This window comes from Choloepus didactylus, chromosome 1 (assembly GCF_015220235.1).
Source record: "Choloepus didactylus isolate mChoDid1 chromosome 1, mChoDid1.pri, whole genome shotgun sequence".
NCBI lineage: Eukaryota > Metazoa > Chordata > Mammalia > Pilosa > Megalonychidae > Choloepus > Choloepus didactylus.
The window spans coordinates 138,652,304-138,665,057 of NC_051307.1; the positions used below are offsets into that span (position 1 = coordinate 138,652,304).

Below are 12,754 nucleotides of genomic sequence, written 5' to 3' on the forward strand. Positions count from 1 at the left end.
ACAGCATGGTGGCACAGGAAAGACATAAACCAATGGAATGAATTATATATATATATAATGGCCATTTCATATATGCTTACATGGGCAATCTCCAAGGAGACACACAGAACATGAGAACTTTATTGCAGGTTTCCCTAATAGGATCTTCAGAGAAATTGACAGAATTTCTCATCTAACTGAATCAGTGCAAACTTTGAGAGATAGCAGGCAATTACCGGATTGTGTGTTATGTGAATATATCTCAATAAAATTGCATTAAAAAAAAAAAAGTCAATTACCAGCCTGGCCAGAAACACAAAGTGAGAAAAGGATCTGGTCAGGGAAAGTGAAACAGTTTCAGCTGGCAGGAAACGCAGGAAAAGTGGACCTACCAGCTACAGTTATCCAGTTCCTTCCCTGCTCATCCCCATAGCTACCTCAGGAAGAGATGGATATGAGTAAAATTGGGAAGACCTGCATTTTATATGGGAAGAGGTTCCCAGGACTCAAAGAATTGAATTGCCCTATCAACCAAAGATTTACTCCTTTAGTTTGGGGAAAAGAAAAGAAAGAAAAAAAAAAAAGGCCATAGCAGTGCAGCCAGCTTAAAAAGTACCTCATTTTGACTATTCACCTGAATGGCCGTTTCATCTTAGGTCCTGTATCTCAAATCATCTGTAAAGTAAGAGCATCTCTGTTTCCCAACTTGCCGCCCACTCCAAATCTTGGAGAGTTTTAAAAATTATAGACTCCCAGACCCCACCCAGATCCATTGAATCAGAATCTCCAGAAGTGGGATTCAGGGATCTGCATTTTATAAGCTCTTACAGCACTCATTGGTACTATTCACCAGTATTTCCTGCCTTGCTTTCTTCTGGGAACCGGGGAGGGTTTCCCATTGCAGTTGGGTGGGGCTGTGTGACTAAATTCGGCTGATGAGTTGTGAGTGGAAGGGGCCTGTGTCGCCTCCTAGATGAAGCTTTGAATTACCAGAGTGAGACCACCCAGAATTGCCTCTTCCCTCTGGTACTGTGCTCAGCCACTTTGGGATCCCTGAATGACCCAATGAATAGGACACTCCTCCTACTACAATGAAACATAAAGCATGAGTAAAAACCAACCTTTGTTGTCATATGCCACTAAGATGTGGAGGATGTTTGTTAGCACAACATGACCAACTGTATTAGTTAGGGTTCTCTAGGGAAACAGAATCAACAAGAGATATCTATAAATATAAGATTTAATAAAAGTGTCTCACACAACTGTGGGGATGCACAAGTCCAAATTCCACAGGGCAGGCAGCAAAAAACTGGCAATTCTAATGAAGATGTTTGATGAACTCCTCAGGCAGTGAACTGGCAACTTCAATGAACTCCTCAAGAAACGATTTGCTGGTTAGCTGAAGAAGTGAAGGTCCTCTATCTGTCTCATTTAAAAGTCTTCAACTGATTGGATTAAATCCAGCTGATTGAATTCTCTCATTGTAGAAGACACGCCCTTTATTGATATAACCAGTCATAGCTGCAGCCAATTGACTGATGAGTTAATAAACCAGCCTTCTGGTTTATTAACCAGCCACAAATGTCCTTGCAGTAACAGTTAGGCTAGTGCTTGCTTGACCAGATACCTGTACACCATCACCTGGCCAAGTTGGCACATGAACCTAACCATCACACACATTGTATCAACTGATAATAATCCTCTGGTGATTCTCACACAGCCTGCCTTACATAGGGCAGGTCTAGGTGAAACTCTGGTGACATAATATCTCAGGTGCCTCCCAAATCTAACCTTTTTCATTCATTTTTTATTAGGGAAGGTGAAAATGCATACAGAAAATATAGAATTCCCATATATCACCCCTCACACATACAATTTTCCCTATTATTAACACTTTCAATTAGTGTGGTAACTTTGTTAAAACTGATGAAACAATATTATCATAATTATACTGTTGAATATAGTCCATAGTTTACATGAGGGCTCATTATTTGTGTTGTACAATTCTATGGACTTTAAAATTTTTATAGTATATTTTGATATATTCACTAGCTTTGGTGAATTATTAAAGGCTCTTGTTCCCTAGGACACTGGAGGCTTTACTTCCTTTGGTACATGACTCAGCCCACCTGCTTATCTCCTCAGTATTGCTAAGACCCCTCAGTATCAGCCATCAGGGTGTCCTCTAAAACCACTGTGCACTCTGGTAGATCTTTCCCTCAGCTTAAAACACTCTTCCTCCTTTTGCTGAAATTCGCATCCTTTAACCAACCAACTCATATCCTTGCCTTTCTGCAAAATCCCCCAATCCCAAGACTCAGCATTAAATATTCCTTCCTCTAGGATCTAGTGGCTCTTTGTTTGTGGCTCTCTTCCACCTCTTACTGCAGTAAGTTTACCTGGAGGTCGTCTCCCTCGGTAGTCTATGCCCCTCAACGGCTCAGGCTAGATCTATTTTGTGGGTCTGTATCCCCGTTACCTTGCATGATATCTGGACCCTATTTGATGCTGAATAAATATTTCTGGAAGGAAGGAATGAAGGAGGGAAGGAAAGAAAAAAGGGAGGGAAGCTTAGAGGGAGGGAGGGAGGGAGGGAGGAAGGCTATTTCACCCTTTTTCCTAGATTCTAATCTCCCTTAGGGAGATTTTATTCATCCCTGAATTTACAACTTCACTCCCAACCCTATCCCTCACCCAACTTAGCACAATGATTTCATATAAGTGCTGTAAGATTCTGTTTGATTTGGAGATTGGGCTCTAATCCTGGTTAGTGTTTCCCAAATGAATGCTCAGTACTAAAAGGAACTCATATTTTTCAGAAATAAGTATCAGCCATGTCTAGAACACAGGATTCACAAACAAAATCAAGGCACTCTGAGGGACAACAACGGTGGGTATTTCTCTATAAACCAAATAGGCTGAGAAACCTAAGCTGCTACATTTAGTCACCTTGGTTTTCTGTTCTCTTCCTCCAGCAATGGAGGTCAAAGGGGGAAGTCTCAGGAGAAGGGCCAGGTGTGTTCAGAGACCTCAGGCTGATGGGGGAGGTGTGGGGAAGCAGAGTCACCCCACTGCAATGTGTCTGTCCAGTGGTCTCCACATGCTTGGGTGGCAGCCCCATATCAAGAATCATGAGACACAGAAAAGGGAACTTACTGGACAGATGACTTAGAGCAGCCATATCCTTCCAGTAGTTCTGGCTAAAATCTTGGCATTATCCCTGACTTCTCCTATTATCTGCCATTCCCTTGCTAACTCATGCTTAAGTAAATCGTGTCTGCTCTACCTTCAAAACAGATCCAGAACTGCACTGGTTCTCATAACCTCCACTGCTACCACCTCTCTCCTAGATCCCTGCAACAGCCTTGCCTCTAACCTCATCCCCTCTTCAGTGGCCAGAGTGATATTGTTAAAACACCAGTCTGATCCCATCCCTGCTCTGCTCAAAACTCTCCAGCGAATTCCCATCTCAGGACCTGGCCTTCTGCTACCTCCCCAGTCTCCTGTTATTCTCCCTTTTGTCCACTCTGTGGTCCCTACACTGACCCTTCTGCTTTTCCTCAATATGCTGGGCACACTCCTGACTCCTGGCATTTGCGCAGGCCTAACCCTCTGCCTGCCACTCCTCCCCATATCATCGCATGGCTGGCTCCCTCACTTCCTTCAGGCCCTGTGTCACCTTCCCAGAGATGCCTTTCCTCACCACCCCATTAAAAAACACAGCTCCCACACCAACACCCTCACCCACCTTCCTTCATTTCCTTTTATTTTGCTCATCACCATCTAATATAGTATGCATTTCCTTTATCTGATTTTTATCTTTTTCCCCAAACTAATACGTAAGCTCCACGGGGGCAGGGATTTTGATTGGATTTGTTAAGTGCTGTATCCCCAGTACCTGGAGCAGAGCTAGCAGATGTAGTAAAGGCTTGGTAAATATTTGTTGAATGAATGACTGAATGAATGAGTGGCTATGGGGCAGTTCACAGAACTGACAGCTCACAAGTGGACAGGATTTTTACCTACCTTCACAGCACTTTCACTGGAATACTCAGTGCACTACCTGGAGAGGTTAAAAGAATGAACTAGCAAATCTTCCTCAAACCTTCCTTGAGGATGTTTGGCTAGAAATCTCAAAGGAAGTGTTATCCCTGCAGGCAGGAGCTCCCATAACTCTAGGGATTTTCCACAGAAACTGTCAAAGAGGCAGCCACTGGCTCCTGGGATGCCTCCCACAGCAGCTTGAAGTGGTAGAGATATTCTACTTTTTCTTTCCCAGGTCCTCCTCCTTTTTTTCTTGGTCTTCTACTTTTGGCCTCTGCTGAGGCTGGTTTGGTGCTTCTCCATCCTGGTTCCCAGGCTTGGAGCTACCTTCAGACAAGGAAGCATCCAGCCAGTAAATATGTTCTGAGTATCAAGTATCTGTCAGGCATTGTTCAGGGTTCTAGGGACCCCAAAATGAACCAGCTGAGGGCCCTGCCCTCTAGGACTCTGTGGCCCCACTGGGGAGATGAGGTAAACACATCATATTAGGGTTCTCTAGGGAAACAGAACCAACAGGAGATATCTGTAAATACGAGGTTTTATAAAAGTGTCTCATGTGGGGATGCACAAGTCCACATTCCCAGGGCAGGATGCATGAGTCCAAATTCTGTAGGGCAGGCAGGGAGCTGTCAACTCCAATGAAGGTGTTCGATGAACTCCCCAGGAGAGGCTAGCTGGCTGAAGAAGAAGTGAAACTTCTCTCTCTTCTCCCTTAAAAGTCTTCAACTAATTGGATTAAATCCAGCTGATTGAATTCTCTCATTGTGGAAAGCACACCCTTTGTTGATGTAATCAGCCACAGATGTAATCAATTGATGATTTAATAAACCAGCCTTCTGGTTTATTAACCAGCCACAAATGTCCTTGCAGTAATGGTTAGGCCAGTGCTTGCTTGCTGGGCACCATTACGTGGCCAAGTTGACACATGAACCTAACCATCACATACATACATAAAGGAAAATAGTGAAGCAGGACCAGATTTAAGTGTTAAATGAATTATGAGTCACCAGAATTCAGATGATGGGTGAAGGAGCCCTTGAGCTTGGATACCCAAGGAAGGGTTCACAGAGGAAGCAGGGTTTAAGCTCACCCAGAGGGGCTGAGGGTATATGGAGAGTATAACCTGAAGGAATAGGTTTTCTGGAAATTCAGCATGTGTAATGCAATGCCCAAATTCAAGGGGCAAAATTCTGGGGTGAGTGAGGTCAGGCGATCTCTTCTGAAATCCGGGCTGAAGGTGTTGATCTTCTCTCTGTGTGGACTCCAAGGGTAGGAGGAGCTCCTCAGAACAACAGCTTCCACTCCTGCCTTTCTCCAACCTCTGTTCTGGGACCAGGATGATGCCCCAGTTTGCAGAGCCAAACATAAGCAATCTGCCCTACTAAACTCTGGGACATTCAGATGCTGAAGAGGTGAGTTTATAGCCTTTACTTCTCCCTTAAGTCTGTACCCACAACTTGCTTATAGCAAATCCATTTTCCACATAATCAGCTTTGTTTGCTTTTCCATTCCTGAAATGTGTTTTGAAGATAAAGCCTCTCTGCATGTCCACAAGCACATTAATCATCCTTATTCAGAAAGCCAGGCAGGCTAGTTCCCCACATTCATCAGCTCCTCCTTATAGCACCTCCCTGGAGTCTCTCCCATGAATATTTACACTGACAGTGGCTCTCTCCATGCAACACTATTGGGACCAAACATTCCTATCTGAAGAAGAGTTGTGGTAAGTTATAAATATAGGGAGACACACCAAGAATAAAAACAGCCTTTCTCAGCAATTTCCATGAGCTTAGCTTGTTCTTCTGAAATCTTTACTGGGCCTTTATTTTCAAAAGTAATGAACTCAAAAAGCCATCTTCACAGGCTGGCACAGCTTAGAATTTCTTTGCTCTTCTCTCACCCATCAAGCCTGATGGTATTTAAGTCCCTGCTGGGGCCTCTTTCCATCTCAGGGTAGACATTTCTTTCACTTGGTATCGATTCACCTTGTCAGCTTTTTCATTTCCCCTCACTTCTGAGGGAATGAGGGAAAGAGGAGTTGGGGGTGGTGTGGTGGAAGTGTGGAGGCTGCGGCAAAGTTTGTTCAGCAATTGCCAAATCAGCACCCCCTACCTTCCACATCCTCAGTGTCCCCCACCCCTGAAGTATTCTCATTTCCTTGTCAGACTTGTTAGTGGACACTTGTTCTTTTTGCATCCTTCCCCACTTTTCAGTTAACAGCACCGTGATGCTCCTTGAGAGCTCCCTGGCTCTCAGTTCATATGACTGGGGGTGGGAGGAGGCTCATCCCATCTCTAACTTGGGAGATTCCAGCCAAAGCCAATCAGCTCATCTTTCCCCTCTAGCAGGAATCACTGGCTAGGATTGGGCTTATGACCCATTTTGGCTAATGAGAGTTAGTTCCAAAAATTTTGTTTTCATGATTGGGAAGAAGGAATACTCCTGGGAGCCTTAAGAGTGAAGCCAAACTAAGGAATGCAGAGCTGGAAATGGAGTGAGATTAAATCCTAATGCCCTTGATCCAGCTGCACATAAAACAGATGCATCTTTGGACTTTTCAGCTATTGAGCCAATAACCTCCCTGATTTTGTTTAACCAGATTGCTTCTTTCCAAAAACCAATGATTATTTTGTTGTTTCTGTTGTTATTATCTTCAGGAGAAAGAGAGTGATACTCCTACCTAGGAAAAGAGTATCCTTCCTTCTGTCCACTAATGTCCTTGATCGCATCTTCTCCTGTTACCTGGGGTCCTCCTCTAAGGCCTCCTCTCTCATCTTTAGTGCCCTTGGTCTTCCTTTCCCTTGGCTCTTTCCTCTATGTGTAAGAACATGCCGAAGTCTGTTATACTCTTAAAAACCTCCCTCAGCTATATCCTCAGCCCTCACCCCAGCCCTTGGCTGCCCCCAGATTCTCCCATTTTTCTTCCAGCCATGCTTATTGAAAGTTGTCTGATCTCAGAGGCTTCCCTTCCTTAGTTTTCATTTATTCCTCAACCAAACATCTAGCTTCCTTCCCCTGCACTTCACTAAAACTGTGTTAAAACCATAGTTGGTATATACTACTAATGAACAATCTGAAGAGTAAATAAATAACAAAATTCCATTTACAATAGCAACTAAAAGAATCAAATATCTAGGAATAAATTTAACCAAGAATATAAAGGATGTGTACACAGAAAACTACAAAACATTGCTGAAATAAATCAAAGAAGGCCTAAATAAATGGAAGCACATTCTGTGCTCATGGATCAGAAGACTAAATAGTGTTATGATGCCAATTCTACCCAAAGCCACTAAAGGATTCAACACAATCCCAATAAAAATTCCAACAGCCTTCTTTGCAGAAATGAAAAAGCCAATTATCAAATTTATTTGGAAGGGTAATGGACTCCAAATAGCCAAAACTGTCTTGAAAAAGAAGAATGACATTGGAGGATGCACACTTCCTAATTTTAAAACTTATAACAAAGCTACAAAAATCAAAACAGCATGGTACTAGCATATAAACCAATAGAATCAAATTAAGAGTTTAAGAAATAGTCTCTCACATATATGATCAACTGACTTTTGACAAGGGTATTAAGTTTACTCAATGGGGAAAGAATGGTTTTTTCAACAAATTTTGCTGGAGAAACTGGATATCCACATTCAAAAGAATGAACATGGACCCTACCTCACACCATATACAAAAGTGAACTGAAAATGGATCAAAGGCCTAAATATAAGAACCAAAACCGTAAAACTCCTAGAAGAAAACATAGGGCAGTATCTTCAGGACCATGTGTTAGACTATGATTTCTTTAGGCTTTACACCCAAAGCACAGGCAACAAAAGAAAAAATAGATAAATGGGACCCATTAAAACTTGAAACTTTTGTACATCAAAGGACTTTATCATGTAAGTAAAATGACAACCTACACAATGAAAGAAAATATTTGGAAGCTACATATCCAATAATTATTTAATATCCAGAATACATAAAGAAATCCTACACTCAACAACAAAAAGACAAACAACCCAATTAAAGTATGGGCAAAAGACCTGAATAGACCTTTCTCTGAAGAAGATATACAAATGAAAATATGCTCAATATCATTAGCCGTTAATGAAATGCAAATCAAAACCCAATAAAATACCATTTCACAACACACTGGAATGGCTACTGTTATAAAAATGGAAAATAAGATGTTGGAGAGGATGCGAAGAATAGGGACACTCATTCATTGTAGTGTGAATGTAAAATGGTGCAGCCACTGTGTAAGACAGTTTGGCAGTTCCTCAGAAAGCTAAGTATAGAATTACCATATGACCCAGCAATCCCACTTCTAGGTATATACCCAAAAGAACTGAAAGTAGGGACTTGAAAAGATATTTGCACACCGATGTTCATAGTGGCATTATTCATAATTGCAAAAATATGGAAGCCACCCAAGTGTACATCAACATATGAAATGGGTAAACAAAATGCGGTATGTACATATAATGGACTATGATTCAGACTTGAAAAGGAATGATGTTCTGATATATGTAACAACACGGATGAACCTTGAAGACATCATGTTGAGTGAAATAAGCCAAAAAGGACAAATATGTTATAAGCTCACTGATATGAAATAATTGGAATATGAAAATTCATAGACTCAGAAATTGTAATACAGGTTACCAGGGGCTGGGGTGTGGGTAGGGAATGGGGAGTTAATGCTTAATTGGTACTGGTACAGATTTTCTGTTTGGCGTGATGGAAAAATTTTGGTAATGGATGGTGATAATGGTAGCACAACATTGTGAATGTAATTAACACCACTGAATTGTGGTTAAAAGGGGAAATTTTAGGTTGTATATATGTTATCATAATAAAAATTTCAAAGAACTGTAGAATTTTACTACCCAAACAGTGAACCCTGACGTAAACTATGGACTATAGTTAACAGTATAATTATAATAATATTGTTTCATCAATTGTAACAAGTAACAGTTAACACGAATGTAAACTGTTAATAATGAGAACTGTGTGTGTGTGTTGGGGATATATGGGAACTTTGTATTTTCTGCATGATTTTTCTGTATACCTAAACTTCTTTAATTAAAAAAAAGTGAATGAAACAAAAAGCCGTAGGTGACCTCCAAATAGTCCTTTCCTGTGGTTCACTTTTGACCTTTGGCTTCTCTATTGCATGTTACAGTATTGGCCTCATATTCATTTTTCATTCTCTCTCTTTCCTGATTGTCCTCTTTAATCTTTGACTTTTGCTTTCTAATCTTTGCTTGCATCCTTTGTCCAGCTCTTAAATATTTCCTCCAAGGATTACCCTTGGTGCCACTTCCTGCTCCCTTCTCACACTGCACTCTCCTCCTGGATGTGATTTCATCCAGTAGCTTCCACTATTGCTCACACACTGCCTCTAGGTTGCCTTTGAGCTTCAATTGGGCATTTTGAACCACCTACAGATACCCCCTGGACCAGGTTACAGACACCTCAAGGCAGTACGGAGCCCTGCACCTAGTAGATGCACAATAAAGAGCTATTAAAATAATAAAGGAAAGAATTCTCAAAATGTAAGTCACTGAACTGAAGGCATACAGGATCTCCTACCATATCTGGAACATGCAAAATCATTTTGAGTTTTGTTCTTCTGAACGTCATTTCCTCACGCTTACTTTTTCTTTTTTGTGCCTACTTTGTTGCCTACTTTTCCTCCAAATACTAATTCAAATATTACTTCTCCTGGGAAACCCTCCCTGGGCAACACATTACTGCACATGCATCACATACACAGACACAGTTATTTGCTTTTGCCTCTGGGACTTGATGGCACCTCATAATTCATTTAAAAAGGGTTATAACACTTACTACATTGTCTGGATTTGCTTATTTGTGCTTCTGTCTCATCTTTGCTCCTCACTGGCCATGTGACCTTGGGAAAATCATTTAGCATCAATTTCCTCCCCTAATAAATGAAGGTAATAACACCGACCTGGCTTCCATCACAGAGTGTCTGTGAATGAGGGGCTGCAGAGGGAATGGGAGCGATTGTGGCATCTGCTGGAACAGTGTCAGGAAAACTGCATTCCATGCTCTGCTCTGACACTCATGAGCCCTGTGAACTCACTTTGTCTTGTTTGAAAAAAATTGGGTTGCTGAATATGGGAGCTAATACATATGAAAGTGCTTTGTAAACTGTAAGGGTCTAATGCAAGACATCATTATCTTATTATCATTTCATGTTACCTGACCTATTCTGAACATGAAACTGAATTAAATTGTATCAGTGCAATGGTCAATAAAAAGAGAATAGTACAAAACATATACATTGTATATATTCCTTGTGTATTTATATTATAGGAATTATGTTGGTTTAACATTTTTAACCTCTGCATGTGTCCTATAAGAGCTCACACTTTTTGAGCACTTACTTAGAACATCATATTAAGTAAGCACTAACCCATATTAAAAAAAAAATCTAACCTTTACAATAACTTATTGAAGTAAATATTGTTAATACCTCCACTTTACAAATAAAGATAGTGAGGCTTAGGAAAGGTAAGTAACTTTGCCAAAGCCGACCAGTCATAAGTGGCAGAGCTGGGCATGGAGCCCACGTCTATCTCAATGAGACCGATGTCGATGCCTTTAGCCATTATTTTGTACGGCCTCTCTAGTGGGAAGGGTAAAGGGACATGGGCTGCTGGGACTCAGTGATCCCAAGGGATTGCTGAGAATGGAGACCTGCCTTTAAGGTCTATACATACTTGACTGTAACAACTGTATTACTGCCACAATTCCCCTCACGTAAAGCTTTTGGACCGTGTGGTGGTTTGAAGCTGTATGTACCCCAGAAAACAGTGTTCTTAAATCTAATCCATTGCTCTGAGTGTAAACCCATTGTAAGTAGGATCTTTTGAGGGGGCTACTTCAGTTAAGGTTTGACTCACTTTTTTCAGGATGGGACTTAATCCTGTTCTTGGAGTCCTTTATAAACAGAATGAATACACACACACACACACACACACAAAGAGATAGAGAGAAAGAGAGAGAGAGAGAGAGAGAGAGAGCCATAGGAGCAAAGAAGCTGAAATCAACAGAACCTGGAAGAGACGGGAGAGACCACCAGACACCACTATGTGTCTTGCCGTGTGGCAGAGGAGCCAAGGATCACCAGCAGCCAGTCTTCAGGAAAAAAGCATCCCCTTGATGATGCCTTATTCTGGATATTCTCAAAGCCTCAAACTGAATGCTAATAAATTCCCATTGTTAAAGCCAACCCATTTCACAGTATATGCTTTGAGCAGCTTAGGAATCCAAAACAGACTGGAACTATCTAATGCTGGGAATTAAACATCAATATTGTTATAAATTTTGATAAATGACTTGCTATATGCAGGCAGCTGTGAACAAATCAAGTTTTCCAAGGCAACTAAGAATATTCTCAGTGTGGTTCAAACTCTGAAGTAGCTCGGGGATTTGTGGCCAAAATTAATGAGAGGAGATAAAAGTTAGTCTTTTGCTCCTTTCCCTCTCTTTATTTCTTTTCTTATTTTAAGGCAGAACACTAACAGCAGAGTCACAGAATCAAAGAGTTTAAGAACAGAAAGGATCTCAGAGATAAACTCACCCTACCTCCAAATTTTCTGAGAAAAGTGAGGCCCAGATGGGGTTGAGTTTTCTAAGGCCACACAGCTGGGTGTTTGACATTTAAGACCTTTCCCATTTAATGTTCATAACAAACCTCATAGGCAGGTACTGTTATCACCCCATTTTACAGATGAAGAAACTGAGGTATAGAGAGATTAGGTGACTTTCCCAGCGAGTCAGAGCAAAAGGTCTAACCCAGGCCATTTGGCTCCTAAGTCTGCAACTCTTAACTGCTGCCTTCTTCTGGATCTTGAATGACCCACCTTGGTTTCCCGCAGGTCAGACACAGCCAGGGAGCCCAGTTCCTCGCCCGGCCTGAGCAGATCAGATGGAAGCACTGAAGAGTCCCTCCTCTGACCAATACCCAAGGTAAGTTAAACACATGAAGTTTTTGCTTGCCAAGGCCCACCATGTCGGGAGCCAGAATGGCCCTTTGGTCCTGACTTTGTGAGCATGTACGGCCTCACATTAAGAACCAGACGCTCCTCTTAATGTTGGGAAGAAATGATCTTCATTACAAAACCTGACAGCATAGCTTAGGCTAAAAAACAAGCTGTATTTTTTTTTTTAACAAAAATTCTTTGTTATCCCATGATTGGCACAATTATTTTACAGTTTACATTGTAAGTAAAAAGGGTGGATTTATTGAATATAAACATTCGAAATGCACCACGGCTTTTGTAATCTTCATTTGGCATTTCTTCATTTTTTTTTTAACAGTGAGGTCCCCTCTGAACTCTGAGCCTTGACTCTCACTGCCTGAAGCATCTCCAAATTATTCTTTACAGAAAACAAAAATGAGATTACACTCCCATTAAGGATCGGCTCCATATACCCTGATTCTTAGAAAATTTCCAAGGCTTTTGTGGTGTTCTCCCCTCCTTCCCCTCACAGCTGTAATTGTTTTTTGGTAGATAAATTACTCTATGAATTTGCCTGTTCTATTGGGATGAAATAATGAAAGGAGATGGTTTAAGCTACTCAGCTTAAATTTTGTGTCTGGCCTGTGAGGCTCAGGTCGACCTGTGTTTTCCAAGTTGGGACGTTTTTCCTCTGATCATCTGCTGTCCTTTATAATTTACACGTTTACTCTCTCTGC

The 12,754-nt window shown here is 41.3% G+C and overlaps 1 protein-coding gene and 1 long non-coding RNA gene across 2 annotated transcripts in view; one reads left to right on the forward strand and one right to left on the reverse strand.

Annotated features, from left to right (window-relative positions):
* Positions 1-12,754, reverse strand: part of KCNAB1 (potassium voltage-gated channel subfamily A member regulatory beta subunit 1) — a 287,116-nt gene that overhangs the window by 183,554 nt on the left and 90,808 nt on the right.
* The window catches only part of LOC119538870, a 59,041-nt gene continuing 58,212 nt past the window's right edge, over positions 11,926-12,754 (forward strand). Inside the window, exon 1 of the long non-coding RNA XR_005217666.1 lies at positions 11,926-12,024. This is a non-coding gene — a long non-coding RNA (uncharacterized LOC119538870). The remainder of the gene's footprint in view (positions 12,025-12,754) is intronic.